This window comes from Schistocerca americana, chromosome 2 (assembly GCF_021461395.2).
Source record: "Schistocerca americana isolate TAMUIC-IGC-003095 chromosome 2, iqSchAmer2.1, whole genome shotgun sequence".
NCBI classification, from domain to species: Eukaryota; Metazoa; Arthropoda; class Insecta; order Orthoptera; family Acrididae; genus Schistocerca; species Schistocerca americana.
In genome coordinates, this window is record NC_060120.1 from 180,807,870 (window position 1) to 180,827,317 (window position 19,448).

Genomic DNA, 19,448 nt, shown 5'->3' on the forward strand with positions numbered 1-19,448 from the left:
ACTACTGTACAGTTTCCATTTCAATGAACCACCTACTTTTCCTGGTATATGAAGAAACAAGCCCTTGTTTAAGACTTCAAAAAAAAACTCTGACATTCTTTAGCTGTCTACTCATAGTGTTGACATTAATTTCTACTACAAAGTCAGCAGCCTATGATGTAATTAACACACTGTCAAAAGCAAGTGTTCACAGGCTTATATTTTGTTTATTAAAGATAACCGTCAGTCACTGGAAATTGTGTTTGTGCACTACTGCTGTCAGTAACGTTGAAATTATTGTCCACAAAGTCATTAATCAAATAAGAAATGAAGCAGAAGATGAGAAAATAAAACGTAAAATTTCACATACTGTTGTGAATTGTTACTTTGCAAGGGAAGCTCAAGATGTTCTTCATGCAAATAACCACCATGCAGCTAGAAGTAGAGTGATTTAACAATCGGTACTACTGATGTTTGAATGTTTGAAAATAAAGAAGTAGTTAAAAAAGATTTTTCCAGCCAAATTAGCTCCACTACTCATGATATAATGAACATGCTATTATTATGTGCAAGTATTCACAGGAGTGCGTTGTGCTCTGTTATAAATGAGTGCTCTGTCAAAAAGAACAAACACCACAGTCTCTGTAAGAAGAACAGAACAAGTGATTGAAAAAAATCCTGTTGCCTTTTTCTGTGAATCCAGTAATGTGTCAGATACCAGGAGGCTAACAAAGATGTGTTTTCTTGAATTTTGGCCATAGCAAAAATAATCTGGCAAATAATCTGGTGATTGGCTCCAGCCTTCAGGATGTCAGTTTTTAGTGGAATCCATTACATAACTGTAAACTGAGTAATGAAGTTCACAGATGCATCATGAAATTTCTTTTTAGGGGACTGACTAATACTCACTTAAAATGTTTTTAACAAAGCAAATGCATTCATTCAAAGCTCAAGAAGGAGAGGCTTCAGGAATATGGATTGAATCAAGTTATACATTCACAGGCAGTACCAGCCACTACAAGGTACTTCTGTAAAATGTTCTAATAACAAATTATGACAGGTGTCACATGATACTTACTGGAATTGCTTCAAACAAAGTTTGTATGTAAGTTAACACAGGCCTATCATCTCTCTACACAGGACGTCCCATGAGGAATGGACCATATTCAGGAACATGACAGGAATGATCATTTGGAGCAAAAAAGTCTGGTATACGTCGACTCTAAACTGCATACCTTAAGAGCTAACAGCACTTCTTCACCTTCACTACTGTGAAACACATCACTTCTACTGAATAGGTGCTCACAGCTGCTGAGGTTTGCATTGTAGAGCCCATGTTTAGTAGACAGTTTTTTCTTGTTTTGGTCCTCCTCCCAAAATATGGAGTGTAAAGAGCTTGCTGCAGAAGAGATTTGTTTCACCATATCAAAGATAAAGAAGTGCTTGTAGCTCTCAAGGTATACATTTTACAGCCTGTGTCTCCTAGACTTTTTTTGGCTTTGAATAATCACTCGTGTCATATCCCTGGATAGTGGCCATTACTCCTGAGACTCCCTGTATACTGAGTCAAGATCTGTTTCTACATCTAAGTATGTACTCTGCTAGCCACCACATGGTGAGTGGCAGAGGGTAGCTTGTATCACTACTAGTTATTTTCTTTCCCATTCCATTAACAAATAAAGCAAGGGTAAAACAACTGACCTATGTCTCCATATGAGCCCTAATTTACATTATCTCTTCTTCATTGTCCTTATGCAAAATGTACATTGACAGCAGTAGAATTGTTCTGCTCACAAAGCTTCATGATGATGCTCACATGATTGATCCTATCGATAATAAATCTAGTAGTCCACCTCTGAACTGCTTCAACATCTTCCTTTAATCTGACCTGGTAGGGATCCCAAGCACTTGAGCAGTACTCAAGAATAGGTTGCACTTATGTTCTGTTACATGCTCATTCCATTTCATATCATATTGCAGCTTTACGCTCAGATATTTAAACAAGGTGACTGTGCCGAGCAGCACACTGCTAATGCTGTATTTGAACAATGTGGGATTGTTTTTCCTACATATCTGCATTAATTTACATTCTTCTACATTTAGAGCTAGCTGCCATTCATCACACCAATTAGAAATTTGTGGAGTCATCTTGTATCCCCCCACAGTAAGTCAATGAGGACACCTTTCCATACACCATACCATCATCAGCAAATAGCTGCAGCTTGCTGCTCATCCTGTCCATTGATCATTTACGTATATAGAGAACAAGAGCAGTCCTATCACACATCCCCAGGGCACTCCTGACAGTGCTCTTGTTTCTGATAAATGCTTGACTTCGAGGACAGTGCACTGGGCTCAGTTACTTAAGAAGTCGTAACAAGCAACTTGAAAATCTGGGAAACTATTCTGTATACTCATACTTTCATTAACACTCTGCAGTGGGTCATCGTGTTGAATGTATTCTGGAAATTTAGGAACATAGAATCTGTCTGTTGTCCCTCATACATGAGCCACAGCATATTATGTGAGGAAAGGACAAGCTGAGTTTCACACAAGTGATGCTTTCTAGATCTGTGCTGATTTGTGAACAGAAGCTTTTCTCTCTCAAGGAAATTTATTTTATACAAACTAAGACTATAAACATTAGAGATATATGAAATTTACATCCCTGAGTACAAAATACTCAGATAAACTGTAGAAAGGCTGGCTGATGAGGTATTCTTTTACTAAGTTTTTGAATATCTGAGGGTTTCCAATTTCCTGGCAGTATTCTGTTACATTATAACATTTTAATTCAGAATAAAAGAGTCCATTCTGGACCCTAGCTAGGAATGTATTCCCTACAGGAAATTATTTTTGTTAATAGTATTGTGATCATGAATTTCACATTTCATCCTAAATTCACTGTTGTTATTAACCCAAAAAAGTGTCAGGGAGTACATGTATTATGGATGAGAATCTCAAGTTCCCTGAAAAGGCATGTGCGAGATGTTTGGTTATTGACTTTATAATATATTCTTATTGCTCACTTCTGTACAGTAAATACTTTTCAAAGCAGGCAGAGCTGAGTTTTTCAGTTAACTTATCCATATATTTGTATCTACCTCAGTTTCTTGTCCATGTAAATGAGTGCCCATTGTTCTATATTTGGGCACCTCTAAGTAATCTTTATTTTTTTGGAAATCGATAATATGAGTCTTTATAAGACTGGAGATTAAACTGTTTGTTGTGAACTAGTTGAAGCCTGTTGAATTAATCTTCTCGCTATGATTGGTGTCAGTGTTTTTATATTCTCTATCAATATACTAGTGTCCTCAACTCACATCATAGTTTTTGAAAAGTTCTCTAATCCCTCAGGTAAATCATTTATGTAGACCAAGAACAGGAAGGGACCCAGCATCATATCTCTTGGGACACCAAATTTAGTGTTTTTTCCACATTAAGTGTAGTTTTATTCCTGTTATTTCATTTGCTAATGTAACCCTGTGTTTTCTACTGTTAAGATCCAACTTAATCCAAGCCTAGAGAATGCCTTTAATATTATATCATTTTAGTTTCCCCAGAAGAACTTTCTAAGTAGAGAAGCCTTCATGGAAGTCAAACAGAGCTCTTGTTGGATGGTTATTCTTGGCACATGATTCAGTATTTTGTCATAAACTACCTTCTCAAAAAAATTTCAAACCATAGGAAGGAGAAGGTGGTTCTATAATAAGAAGTGCCTTGAATAACTCCACTGTTATAAATAGCTGTTACTACCACATACTTCAGTCTTTCAGAAAATACGCCTTAACTCATTGAATGGTTGCAAAGATAACTCACCTTAGTCGCACAAGGTTTTCATACTTTGATGGGAACCATCACAGCCAGAGAGAGTTACTTCTTTTCAGTGATCTGATGATTTTTCTAAATTTCCTGAAAGGTGACTTAGCAAAATTGATGTCATGGTGGAGTAATCAATGTTTGTCTAAGTAAGTGTAATAGATCTCCTTCTGATCCTCAAATATTCTTTTTCTTCTGTTTTCAGTTACTGGTAGGAAGAATTCATTGAATTTTGCAGTCACTTATTTCAACTTGTTATCATGTGTCTTGTTCCTCTCTTCGAGAAGTTGGATATCATTTGCCTTATTGAGTTTATTCATTTTATGTATAGTAATGCATGAAATTGTCTACACTTTGTTCTCAGACTTTTACATATTTTATGCCCCATTGTCTTTTTTCTTGAAGGTGGTTTTGAGCCTTGCTATTGACATAAGGTTACCTGTCTGAATCACAAATGATACAGGTAATATTTTATCATTATAGTGGGAACATCTGATCTGAATTGAAAGGAACATTTGTTATTTCGAAATTGCAACAATAACAGTGTGCAAATTATCGAGTTGTACAAACTTGGACTGTAAATTTTTGCTCAGGGAACAGCAATAAGGATAACAGATCGATGAAGTATTAAAAAGAAGTATACAAGAAATACAAATATGCTAAGTGTGCAAACATTGATGGAATAATTAATTAATAAAGTAATTATTTACTCATCCTCCCCCCCCCTCTCTCTCTCTCTCTCTCTCTCTCTCTCTCTCTCTCTCTCTCTCTCTCTCCCTCCCCCCCGTTCCTTGTCTCAGGACTCTTGCCTCCTCTACTTCCACCCCTACCCCCTCTCAGTATCTATCTTATCCCATTAGTGGTCCTTCAATATATTCTTTAAGTTCTTCTGTTTGTTTATTGCTTTCTGTCACGGTGTAGTGGTTATTCTAATTATCCCTAACATTTTTCTGCTTAGATGTGCTGTACCTCTCTTATCTTTCCACACTTTTGCGTTTAGACATGGTGATACATATTTACATCTGAGAAAACTTTTGTTGAATCTAAATTTTTATTGGTTTCATTTACTATCCTACACTGAGTTAAAGTTGCAACACTACTATCAAATTTCTTGAAAAAAGACTCCTCAACAGGAACTACTTTCTATATGTTACGATAGTATTGTATTTCACATAGGTACTGACTGACTGTTGTTGCCTGCATCACAGGGAACACCGTCCCATCTCCGGGGATGGAGGCGTGCCCCTTCTGTTATGCAGTGTTGTCCTCGGGCAATCTTCGAAGACACATCAGGACACAACATGCAGGCATACCACCTGCCTCATGTACCTACTGCAGCCGCATCTTCAAGAACAAGTACAGCTTACGTGAACACACCCGCATGGTGCACGGTGTTTGGAAAAGATAACACTTGCACTCTCTAGCAGTGATGGAGATGTACACTACACTGTGCCATCTTCATTGCTTCGGTCTGAGGCATACCAAACCTTAATGGGCAATTATTTGAGATTTTTTTTGATTGAGTGGAAATATGTAAGGGAACACAATTGTGTTTTTCAGGCTGGCTTGGCAGAAAACTATTTGTAGTGTAACTCTAGGAAAATGAATGACTGGTTTTTCATATTTCTCTTTGAAGTATTACTCTCACTGTACTGTAAAGCTGACCCAGAGTTGAGCATTTGTTAATGTATGTACACCTGAAAAGCAGTTTATATTTCTTATTGCCATTTTAATAGCCTTCACTAAAAATAATGAATGTGAAGAAAATTTAAGTCTGTGATAGAAGCTTCATGTACAGTAGATGGTTATTAGCCATTGTGAATGTGTTCGTCATCTTGATTTTTGAGGTACAAATTGCATATGTTCATGGAAAAATAAATGAATGATTAAGGACAGATGAGCACTCACTCCGGAGTGGAAGGTTGAGTGATAGACAGGTACACAAAGTAATAATGATGGTATTGTGTTATTGCTCAGCTTTTGAACTCCTATTCATGTCAGAGTGCAAACACACGCAGTGCCCCCCCCCCCCCCCCCCTTCTCTGTCCCGCTTCTCCCCCTCACACTTTGTCCTGCTGCCATAGATTGATTGTAAAAAATAATTAATTGCAGGTAGTTTTGGGGAAAATCTCCTGGTTTTTATTTTCCGCTCTCATTTTATTGTTTTTTTCCATTCCTTGTAGTACTATAGCTTAAGTCCTGTTTCTGTTCCATGGTTTGTCCCTTCCTATTCAGGTATTTCCTTGTGATGGCAGTAAGCAATCAGATGTGTCTGGTGAACTAAATTTTGTAAAGTGTGATACGTTTCAACCATTTATTCTGGTTACATTCTGAAATTTACACTGATGAGGAAAAAAAATGCAACACCAAGAAGGAGTTGTGCAACAAATGAAAGATGGTAGGCATGTTTCTACATCCAAAAGATTATGACTACTCAAACATCAAGCAAATCGAGTAAGAGTAGCACTAGTAGTGCCACTATGAGGATGCAAATCATGTTTGCTTTAAATACACATTGTAATGGTCACGAGGATTTGTTATCTTTGAGACTGAACATAGTGAGTTGATGTTAGTCAAGAATGCCTTTACTGTGACAAAGACACCATTAATCATCTTGGGGTTGAAGCTCTTGTTTCCTTGTTTGCTTTAACAATACATATGTTTTTTGGATAGGGTCTGCCTTTAATAAAACACAGTTTTGTTTTTTAACCCAAACATGTTTCACTGCAGTTGCAGCATCTTCAGTGGGTATTTAGTTTATGACTGTTAAAGATAAAGAATGTTCTTTACTGTTGGTATACATGTAACTATTAGTTTTTAAATTGTAATCATAGATATTTGGGAAAAAAAAACACACACAATTATGAATACCTTTTTACCACATGGTGTGGTTTTTTTGATATATTGTGTTTCTACAGTGACTGTTTTGTTTCACAGTTTGTCATCTGCAACCACTCACACCTTAAAGTATATAAATTGTTTAAGCCAAAATTATTTTTTGAAGATTGTTATTTCTACGCCTGAAATTAATTAATTATGTGTGTGTGTGTGTGTGTGTGTGTGTGTGTGTGTGTGTGTGTGTGTGTATTTTCATTATGTTTCACTTAGGTTTTCTTTTCCCTCTTCTTCATCACTGTCAAACACTATATATTGAGCAGTCACTGTCATTGTCACTGTTTCACTGTTTACCAGCTGTAAAAACTCTCACCTACAACAACAAAGCAGTCCACAGAATAGGCAACATACTCAAAAAAACAAGGGGTAAAAATAGTCTACAGGACAGACACCTCAACACCGAGAAAACTAAGGACAACCAACACAGGCACAGACAAACACAACACATCTGGTATTTACCCACTAACATGTCAAGACTGCAAATCATTTTATGTAGGGCAGACAAGCAAAAACTTTAATACCAGATACACAGAACACAGAAGAGCATTAAAAAGTAAGAGCTGTCATTCCACATTTTCTGAACACCTTATGGACAAGAAACATAACCCAACAAACATCAATACTGATTTGAAAATTCTCAAATGTTTTAACAGTCCCACACAAAAACTAATAATTAACGAAAATTATCAGATACAAAAAATCATAGTGGGAGGCAAACAAGTGATAAATGAATACACAGCTCTCTGCAACAGCACTCTGTTCTCTGCCCTCACAAGGAATTATTAGACAAGACCAACCTATAGAGTGCTCCCCCACCTCCCACCCCCAACCCCCCCAAAAAAAATCCTCAAACCTACTGTCACACTCCCCCCCCCCCTCTCTCTCTCTCTCTGTCTCTCTCTCTCTCTCTCTCTCTCTCTCTCTCTCTGCCCCTCCCCCCCTCCACTTTCACACACACACACACACACATACACACACACACACAAATGCACAGACTTGTCTGAAAGATTCAGAACAGTCGCCAGGAACACCATCAACTGTTCCACTGTCAACCATCTTGTTTTTATAACTTCAACTGTTCCACTGTCCGCCATGTTTTTTTTACGGCTGGTAAACAGTGAAATAGTGACAGTGACTGCTCAATATATAGTGTTTGACAGTGATGAAGATGAGGAAAAGAAAATGTAAGTGACACACACACACACACACACACACACACACACACACACATGGAGAATTAATTAATTTCAGGCATAGAAATAACAATTTTCAAATCGTAATTTTTGCTTAAACAATTTATCCGCTTTAAGGTGTAAGTGGTTGCAGATGACAAACTGTGAAACAAAGCAGTCACTGTAGAAACACAAATATCAGAAAAACCACACCATGTGGTAAAAAGGTATGAATTCATAATTGTATGTGTTTTCTTCAAATATCTGTAATTACGATTTAAAAACTAGATGGCCACATGGCACTACCGAGAAGAAAGACCATTGTATTTAGTATATGGCTCTGTTGCATCACATTGCATCTGCAGCAGCAAATTCCACAGCAATTGTCACCACAGTGACACAATGAACTGTTACAAATTGGTTAATTTAAGGACAGTTCTGAGCCAGACCCACTGTAGTGTGCATCCCACTGACCACAAACCACCACCATTTGTGACTTCAGTGGTGTCAAGCGAGAGTTCTTCAGAGAGCAGGGTGGAGATTGTTGTGTTTTTCTGATTGTCATGTATTGATTAGAAGGAGGCTAGTTGAGGACCTGAACCCAACCTGTCTGCATGCTAGATGCACTGGACCTACACCTGGACTTATGGTCTGGGGTGCAATTTCATATGCCTGCAAGAGCACTCTTGTGGTTACCCAATGCACCCTGATTGCAAATTGTACTTCAGTCTGGTGATTCAGCCTGTTGTGCTGCCATTCGTGAACATCATTCCAGGGGGTGTTTTCCAACAGGATAACGCTCACCCACATACCGATCTGTCTCCAGTCGAGCGCATATGGGACATTATCAGATGACAACTCCAGCATCATCTACAAACACCGTTAACTGTCCCTGTATTGACCAACCAAGTGCAACAGGCATGGAACTCCATCCCACAAACTGACATCCAGCACCTGTGCAAAACAATACACGCAAGTTTGCATGCTTTCATTCAACATTTGGGCAATGGCACTGGCTATTAATGTACCAGCATTTCACATTTTCAATAGCTTGTCTTGCACTTACTGTCACCTGTGGTATTGCAATGTTAATCACTTCAATATAGTACCTAGACAGATGCATTCCAAAAATTTAATTACTCTACATTAACTATTTTTTGGTGTTGTGATTTTTTCCCTTCAGTGTATAATCCTGGATTCTTATTTTCTGCAGATGGTGCACAGCTCATTCCCATCCAGTCTCTTGCCCCAACACATGCTTTTGGTCCAGTCCCATTACCCCATACTATTTTAGCCTTATCATACTTTTATTTTTAGCTTCCTGTATCAAATATACATATAACTGTAACCAGTCACTCAAGAAATGACAATGTTCCTTTCAGTTATGCACTGATGCACTTCACAGTGAGCTGTCATTTGAGAAATGCGTAATAGGCCAGAGTCGGAATCATGAATAAATATATTTAATAACAGTCCAAGTGGAAAATGTAACAGTTTCTGAAATATTGCATGACTGTGGATGCAAGAAAACCTGAAATGATGTAACCAGTCATTTTTATTCATCTTTCCAGTATGCTTATCAGTGCATTGTAACCCATCATGCGGTGGATTTATTTAAATTAATATAATATTAATCATGGATGAACTAATGACACAGTAGGTTTTGCAACTTAAAATTTTTTTTAAATATTTATTTTTGGTCATTTCTACACATATCTCTTCTAATCAACAAGTGGCACTGTCTGCCAGCAAAAGGCTAAAACGAAACTATTTAGTACATGGCTTTTATGCAACTTTGTAGTTACATGTAAACTTTTGTTGCTTTTGTACATAGCAATATAATGGAAATGAGAGTTTGGCACCATTGGCCGGGAGGCCCCTTGCGGGGCAGGTCCAGTCACCTTGGTGCAGGTCTTATTACATTCGACGCCACATTGGGTGACCTGCGTGCTGAATGGAGATGAAATGATGATGAAGACAACACAACACCCAGTCCCTGAGCGGAGAAAATCTCCGACACAGCTGGGAATTGAAGCCAGGCCCGTAGGACAGCAATCCGTCACACTGACCACTCAGCTATCGGGGGCAGACAGCAATATAATACCTTCCAGTATTCGTAGGCCCTTTACTGAATCGTATTTATATTACACACATGTTGTTCAGTAAATCATATTTAGAAACCATGTATGTTTCATTGTTTTAAATAAATTCACTTGATGCTAGAAATTTAATCCTCAGAAATGCATAATGGACAAATAAATGAAGTATCTGGTTACAGTTATTTATGTATTTCAGTTGATATTGATAACTGTCACAGTTGTGCCTTATAAAAAAAGTTTTCTTCCAAAGTTTCTCATCTGACTCCTTTCCTCTCCATTTCTGAATTCTGTATTCTCTTCCTTTCCAGTTTACCCTAGGTACTAATACGTCTGTGTGTGAGTAACCTGGAAAGAGAGAAACTTTAAACATGATCAGTATCATCATTAGTTTTTCATGTCCACATGAATTAAAAATATTCTCTGTATAGTGATAGCAGGTTCATCATCATACCATTATGTATCTTCTATCATGGGCTATCCATTATTGTATTATGTTTGCTGATTAAAAATGTAGTCCTTTCTCCTAAAAGTTTTCAGAAAAACATGTACTTCAAACTTAAATGGTACAGCTCAAGTGGAGTGTGAACCACTAGAAAAGCAGGAGCTGGGATACAACCACCATCACCACCTTTAACTGTGCAAAAGCTCAGATCACATATCCATCTGATCTCTTTTACTTTGCTTGTCATACTATCTCAGTTTCTGCTATTAGTTTCAACAGTTGTAATTGAATTCTGATAACAGTTTCTAGTGCCAGTTTTGCTTTGATGTTAAATTTAAACTTATTCTGAGTGTGTGGTATTGATAAATGAAGTTAACTGTTGATACAAAACAGTTCTGTTTTTATGAAATTGCACTTCTGGCAATATTAAGTAAACTGTTGTGTATGATGTCTGTTTTCACCTGTTAGAGTAGACTGGATCTGCAGCAGCTTGCCTGTGAATACCTGCTATTCAAAGAGGGTTACCATACACCTTCCTCCTGAAGGTTGGTTAGTCACAGTTGAATAGACATGAAAAGGTTTGAAACATTGCCTTAAACCTACAAAGAACAGAATTGAAATAATTGTAAAGCTATAAACAGTGTTTATAAACTTAATTGTTGTATCTTTGCATTGAACTGGAAAATTCTAATTTCCAAATTATAAACTCTCATGTAAATGTACTATGGTCTTCAATCTAATCTGTGATTATGATTGAACCCTTCTAACATTTTATTGCAGAAAGAAGCAAAACTGATAAATGTTAATTTCTCAGTCTGAATGCGTATTTCTCTCTTCCTCTATCTTATTCATAACTGAGTGAACACATTTCTTTGTAAATAATTCAAAATCTGTACTTGTTAGAGTTTGATGGTGAAAATTTTCTTGTCCTACAATTCACAAATGCTTGTGTAGTAATGACTTTTATAGCCCAGAAGAGGCAGTGATAGAAATGTCTATTTTGAGATTTTTTTCTCTCTGGCCAACATAGTTGTAAGGCAAAAAATGTGGTCATTTTTCATGCAACATTAATGCAGATGCCTACAGAGCCAGGCAGAAATTTAGTAATTGACTGAATGGTGATTTTGTTATCATAAAAAAAAACAGTAGATTAGAGAATTTATTTGACCAGAGTGCATAGCTTATACCCACATCCATAGTGCATGTTATTTCTTCCTTGTTTGTAAAGATGTTATCCAATCAACACAGGAACCTACAGCTGAATGTGACAAAACAGTTTTCAGACAATCATTTTTAAGAACTGAATTTATTTTATTTCTATGCTTTAAAGAAAGATTTTAAATCTTTATTAAAAATCTTTGGATTGTATGTCCAGACAATTCAATCCATTAAAAAGAAATTATTATATACTGTAATCTTCAGTGAGTGTACAGTCTTATAGAAATAAAAGTTGAAAACTTTTTGAACTGTTTTATTGAAATAATCAGTCACGTGTCTGTTTAGTATTATTTCACTTCACAGGGAGGCTACTCTGAAACTGATGCCATTATAACACCTCTCTATAATAGGTTGAGTATGCACAGGCCAATAACTATTGTCTGATCTCCCTGATCTAACGATTTTCTAAATTTTTGTGTTGCTAATATACTTAACCAAGGTTCCACCTTGGTGTCTCCTTATCCTTCACCCTTACAGACATTTATCTACTAATTAAACATCATATTGTGTCATCAGCTGAGATTCTGTATAGCTTAACCAAGATATTAGTTGTGTTGTTCATGAGATTCTGTCAGAGAAGTTGTGTTTTCATGGAACTAAGGGAGTTGAGCATGTCAGATCTTGATAAGGTTTCAAACAGGTGCAAAGGCTGGTGACTTGCTTTAAAGTTCAAAAATGTAAACAAACAAACATACTATATTATCAGTGAGTCACAGATGGAGTCACCCACCTCATATAAATATCAGGGTGTAACAATTTGTAGGTGTATGAAATGAAATGGTCACATAAGCTCAGTCATAGATAAAGCAGGGGGCAAAGTTCAGTGCATTAGTAGAATATTAAGGCAATGTAATCAGTCTGAAAAGGAGATTGCATACAAAACAGTTATGCAACCCATCCTAGAATAGGACTCAAGTGTGTGGGACCCATACCAAATAATACTACTTGAGAAATTTAATGTGTACAAAGAAAGACAGAATAAATAATCTCCGGTTTGTTTGACCCTTGGAGTGCATCATGAAGAGCTGAAAAAAACTGCACTGTCAGATGTTTGAAGACTGATGTCATCTATTCTGTGAAAGCCTTCTTAATAAGTTTCAAAACCCAACTTTAAGTAATGAAGCTAGGAAAATTATGCAGGCTCCTTCTTTAGCGGTCACAAGGACAAGATTAGACTAATTGCAGTGTGCACAGAAGTGTTTAAGCAATCATTATTCTCAGACTCCGTATGTGTGAACTGAATGAGAAAAAGCCCTATTAACAAATATGATAGGAAGTGTCCCTTGCCGTGTACTTCACACTGTTTTCCAGAGTGTAGATGTAGACTAATGTAATTCATACTGTCGAACGTGAATGCAGAAAATTATGCCAAGTTATCATCATCACCAGCAATAGCCAATTCTGTCATAAAGTGCTGGGGCATCTTCAAATCAGATACTGATATAGGTTTTAGCAAATTCCTCAAGCTGGTATAATCTTGGGCTATTCTCTGCCAGGTAACTGTAAAATGGGGGCTTGACAGGAACTAGCAGAGATTGAAGAAAGGAGGAGTATGAAATTAGAAGGATGTATTAGGAAGATAATTGCCATACGCAATTCACAGAAACTGGGAAGGGGTGGGGGGAGTGGTGGGAAGGTGTATTCCATGAGTTGTGAAACAGCTGTTAAAGTTTTAGGCATGTTCAGTCATTAGGTGATAAACTTTGCTCTTGAACACAGTTAGCGGACAGCCATTCATTTAGGTTGACAGCTGTACATGCCTTTCATTTTGTTTGTTTTATCCATCACACCCCAGTATCATACTGAGACAATATTATTGAATTACAGATGTACAAATTATTGAACACAAGAAAACTGTCAAAAATTAAGTATGCAGAGCCACAGGATTGCAGAAAATTGCATAAATGCTTGGAATCAGTCTGTATGAAGAGCATATTGTGCAACAAATCTGTACAGCTACAGCACACAATATATTGAATTTATATCAGCTGTTTGTGACCTGGTGTAAAAAGAAACTTTGTTTCCTCAACCACACAACACATTTACATTGATCCATAGTCCAATCTTGCTGATCCCATGACTACCACTATTGTAACTGACAAAGTTGTTGGGTCAACGTCTGTAAACATAGACACCATCTACTGTGGAGTCCCATGTTCAACAATGTGTGCTGGATGGTTTACTTCAAACACTTGTGCCTCCAGTAGCATTGTACTCTGTCATCGAATCTGCCACAGAGCGTCACCTATACTGCTTTACTTAGTGTGCAACCCTCTGACCTACGTGTCCCATGATGATGTATGGATGCCCAACACCTTGCCACCTACTCATGGTTTCACCATCCTTCAACCACTTTCATATTCACCAGGTGTGGACCTATAACAGTCTGCCCTTTGTCAGTGACACAAATGTCAGTGGATTTCCCCATTTGGAGCCTGCATTGTCACTTGAATGATTCCCCATCCATCTCTACTCTCATTACATTTTTTTCCTTACTGCATCACATGCCTGCAATGCCACTAAGCAGTGGTGGGCAGAGGTCATAATGGCATTTTTAAAGAGTAGATAGTCTCAGTCTTACTTTAAAATGAGACCTCTTCTTATACCACTAACTCCATTGAATCTACACATATTTCTTTTACCATTTAAAAGAGTTTACTACTATATAAGAAGAGTGTTAAAAATAATAAGAATTTTGTCTCTTGGAAACATCTTTATTTATTCATCTACATGAATGTTATCTCCCAAAATTTTCCACTAGATATTACACACATATATCAGCACTTTTTCCAGACCCCAAAACACTTCTGGACCTTCTAACCTTTTCTGTAATTGGCACAATGGTAATATAATTCAAAAATTGTAATAATATTTTACTTACATTAATTATTTTTTTCCTCGATGTTCTCACAGTTGGCACAGTCATCTGAAGATACGACATTTTTACCCTTTAGAACAAATTACAGAATTCAGTTTTCTTTTATATATGTTTGTAAATGAAAAGTTGATTTTATTTACAGCTCCAATATTTTAACTCTGTCAGAGTAAATCTCCACAAAATCCATTTAACTGACAAAACATAGCCGGCCGGAGTGGCCGAGCGCTTCTAGGCACTACAGTCTGTAACCAAGGGACCACTACGGTCGCAGGTTCGAATCCTGCCTCGGGCATGGATGTGTGTGATATCCTTAGGTTAGTTACGTTTAAGTAGTTCTAAGTTCTAGGGGACTGATGACCTCAGTAGTTAAGTCCCATAGTGCTCAGAGCCATTTTTTTGACACAACATAATGTCATCCATAAACATTTCTGACTTCAGTGCATGTCAGATTACAACTCATGTTACTTTACAACTCATTTCCCGCCAAAACAACCAAAGATGATCGAAGATGTTACATGAATTAAATATATGTATCAGACCACTGACCAGTAGAGGTCAGAAATGAGCTCCCTATATTTGCTGCAAACACACCAGCGAGCACTGTGACATTATCTCCCAACTTGCCAGCTCTATGTGCCCATAGACTCGACTCTTGAGTCTCTACCACAGCCAAATTGTTACCTGAGTTTGATGCTGGATACAAGTGGACTCAGCTTGCTCAGAAAGGAGAGAAGTACACAAATTCACAAGTGTAACCACGGACTTGCAGCAGTCCCACTACACACACAAATGACTTGAAAGAAATTTCTGCCATTAAACTGTAAATTACTACTAATTTATTTTGCATAATCATGATTGTTGCTTGACAGCCATTCTCAAGTGCGAGCTGAAATGTCACAAAATGTCCAACCTACCTAAATGACAGAAGTAAGTTATATACCAATGTAACAACTGATTTGTTAGCAGTGATTATTGTTGTGTTTATACAAACGTTTAAGTAGGTAAAACTTGTTTTGAGACTTCTGTAAATTTGTTTTATTATTTACTACCTATTCGGAGAATGTCTAATATTTACAATGACATAAACACACTTTTGAGATGTTACTGAGAGTGTTACGACAGTATCAGAAAACATGACATGAGATTGAAGTGCAATCTCTAAATTGTGAATAATTGTTAAAATAAATTGCAGAAATGAATGGTACACTACACAACTTGCAAGTTGCCAGGATCAAATGAGCACAGAAATAGCGTACTTTCTTGTCGCAGGGATATTACAGTAATGTTTTCTATACCCAGTTTTCATTTCACACAGCATGTATATTTTCTCATGGTGGATATAGAATAAATAAGAATACAAATATTTTGTTTGCATTGGACAAAATTTGTATATTTTTCATCTCAAGCATGAACTACAGTGTGAAACTTATTCCAGGTTTCACTTCTCCTCTAATGGAACACATTTGCCATTGAGGATTTTGCATCATTAATTTTCATGCTATACCCTCCACAGTCTCACAAAAAACAGTTTCATTAAACACCATCTGATCCCGACACTCAGACACTTTGCCTTGTCAGTGTTACTTTACAACAGCAAGTTGTGTACTCACCTTCTGTACTAACAGTACTAACAATAATTCACAACTACCCTTACACACCTGTGTGGTTTAGTAAGAAAGAACAAGTCAATGAGTATGAAGTGACTGCAGCCACAGTTCTCATGCTCACAGAAGTGCAACAAGAATGAAGGGAGCCCATCACTACTGATGTAATGGTGGTACCTTGAATTGTTATATATGCAATTCGAACATTAGACATGCCCTTGCTGTTTCTGATCTCTACTGACCATGAAACTTCCTGGCAGATTAAAACTGTGTGCCCGACAGAGACTCGAACTCGGGACCTTTGCCTTTTGCGAGCAAGTGCTCTACCATATGAGCTACCGAAGCACGACTCACACCCGGTACTCACAGCTTTACTTCTGCCAATATCTCATTCTGGAAACATCCCCCAGGCTGTGGCTAAGCCATGTCTCTGCAGTATCCTTTCTTTCAGGAGTGCTAGTTCTGCAAGGTTCGCAGGAGAGCTTCTGTAAAGTTTGGTAGGAAGAGACAAGATACTGGCAGAAGTAAAGCTGTGAGTACCGGGCGTGAGTCGTGCTTTGGTAGCTCAGATGGTAGAGCACTTGCCCGCGAAAGGCAAAGGTCCCGAGTTCGAGTCTCGGTCGGGCACACAGTTTTAATTTGCCAGGAAGTTTCATATCAGCGCACACTTCGCTGCAGAGTGAAAATCTCATTCTACTGACCAGTTCCATTACAAACTCGATCTTCGAGATAGCATTTAATTCTCACACTGATGTGGTTTTAACCTCAACTTTTCTTGTAAAATGACGGTCCCTTAAAATTTTCTTTCTTTTGGAACAGATAAAAATCATATGGGGCCACTTCCAGTAAATATTGAGTCTGCGGCATCATTACAGAATTGTTTTTGGCCAAAAATATCTGAAAAAGCCATGATATGCACATATACAGATGGCGGTAGTATCACATAAACAAGTTATTAAAGGCACTGCATTGGTGGAGCTGTCATTTGTACTCAGGTGATTCATGTGAAAAGAATCTGAAGTGCATATGGCTGCAGAACGGGCATTAATAGAGTTTGAACGCGAAATGGTAGTTGCAGCCAGGCACATGGGTCATTCCAATTCAGAAATCCTTTGAAAATTCAGTATTCCAAGATCCACAGTGTCAAGAGTGGCAACAATACCAAATTTCCGGCATTACCTCTCACCACAGACAATGCAATGGCTCACAGCCTTCACGTAACGGCCAAGAGCTGTAATGTTTGTGTAGAGTTGTCAGTGTTAACAGACAAGCACCTCTGCATGAAATAACCGCAGAAATCAATGTGGGACATACAACAAATGTATCCATTAGGATAGTGTGGTGAAATTTAAGATTAATGGGCTATGGCAGCAGACAACTGACAGAAGTGCCTTAGCTAAGAGCATGATGTCACCTGCAGTGCCTCTCGTGGGCTCGTGACCATATGGGTTGGATACTAGATGAATTGAAAACTGTGACCTGGTCAGATGAGTCTAGATTGCAGTTGGTATGAGCCAATGGTAGGTTTCGTGAGTGGCACAGACACCAGAAATCCATGTGCCTAAGTTGTCAACAAGCTGCTGTGCAAGCTAGGACTGCCTCCGTAATGGCGTGGGCTGTATTTACATGAAATGGACTGGGTCCTCTGGTCCAAGTGAACTTCTTCGAGAACATTTGCACTTAGTACTTGAACATTTGTGGGCAACGGCATTGCCGCAGTGGATACACCAGTTCCCGTCAGATCACTGAAGTTAAATGCTGTCGGGCATGGTCAGCACTGGGATGGGCGACCTACTGGGCCGCCATGCGCTGTTGCCATTTTTTGGGGTGCACTCAGCCTCATGATACCAATTGAGGAGCTACTCAACAAATAGTAGCGGCTCTGGTCAAAGAAAACCATCATAATGACTAGGAGAGCGGTGTGCTGCCCACATGCCCCTCCTATCTTCATCCTCAGCTGAGGATGATACAGCGGTCAGATGGTCCCGATGGGCCACTTGTGGCCTGAAGACTGCTTTACTTAAATATTTGCATTTCATGTTTCCAAACAATGATGGAATTTTTGTGGACGACAATGCTGCATGCAACCAAACCGCTGTTATTTGCAGCTGGTTTGAAGAACATTCTGGCCAATTCAGGCAAATGATATGACCACCCAGACTGCCTGATATGAATCCCATCAAACATTTCTGGGACATAATCGAGAGATCAGTTTGGGCAGAAAATCCTGCACGGCAACACTTTGGCAATTATGGGTGGCTGTAGAGGTGGCATGGCTCAATATTTCTGCAGGAACTTCCAACGACTTATTGAGTTGATGCCACATCGATTTGCTGCACTATGCCAGACAAAAAGAGGTCCGATACAATATTAGGAGGTATCCTATGACGCTTGTCACCTCAGTGTAGTGTTATTTGTGTGATAGTTTACTGTGTAGTATGTAAGCTCACCAGCCAAAGTATTACTCATCCCATTAAATGAGGTCAGTGGTTACTTTGGAGGAGAGTAGGTGCCATAGAACTGCTACCAGGTAGTCATGTGACCATCTACCACAGGTGTAAGTCATGATAATGAAGTGGTGTGTATGTGCCAGTCAGCTGTATAGAATCAGCACAACAAGTTGGATCAACACAGAAAAATGACAGAACGGCAAAAAGGAGTTTCATGTTTGGAAGTGCCCATGACATCAGAGTGAATGAAGTATCGTGATTTGTCAGTGAATCGATGCAGGTTGTCCAATGTGTTTACAAGAATGGTGTACCACTAGTAGCCATTTAACATGGCATAAGAACAGTGATTGTAAGAATATCCTAATTAACGGGTACTAAAGGTGAGTGTAGTATCTTGTCAATGACAATCGATTTCAAACCCAAAAACGGAAGTGCATGCCTTGGACAGCTGAAGACTGGTATCCCACAAAAGACCATTGCTCATAGCAGCACATAAAACTAGGTGTCTTCAGTGGGCTAAACAACACAGGAACTGGAAAGTAGCCATCTGGAGACATGTAGTGTGATCCGAGGAGCTGCAATTTTGCCTCTTCATATGATGCAAAGTCCTCAAATTCATCAATGATCCACTGAGGCATTTAGCCTGCAGTGTGGAGAGGATGTAGTTCATGTCAGAGGTAGTTCTGTAATGTTTTTGGGGAATTTTTCTTACCATGACTTTGACTCACACATTCAGATTACTGTGAATGAGAACCAAGATGTTTGTTTAATTTTTGTGACAGTTGCTGCCCTATCTTCTACCTCTTCATGATGAGTATGCTGTGGACACTCCTGTCTTCCAAGATGACAACGCTCTTGTTCACAGGACCGCACAAATCCGTTTGCAGTTTGA

The 19,448-nt window shown here is 38.3% G+C and overlaps 1 protein-coding gene and 1 pseudogene across 2 annotated transcripts in view; both read left to right on the forward strand.

The window, feature by feature from the left end:
• The window catches only part of LOC124596602 (protein bric-a-brac 2-like), a 528,908-nt gene that overhangs the window by 341,892 nt on the left and 167,568 nt on the right, over window positions 1–19,448 (forward strand). The gene's annotated exons all lie outside the window — the stretch shown is intronic.
• Window positions 17,807–17,924, forward strand: LOC124597501 (annotated as a pseudogene).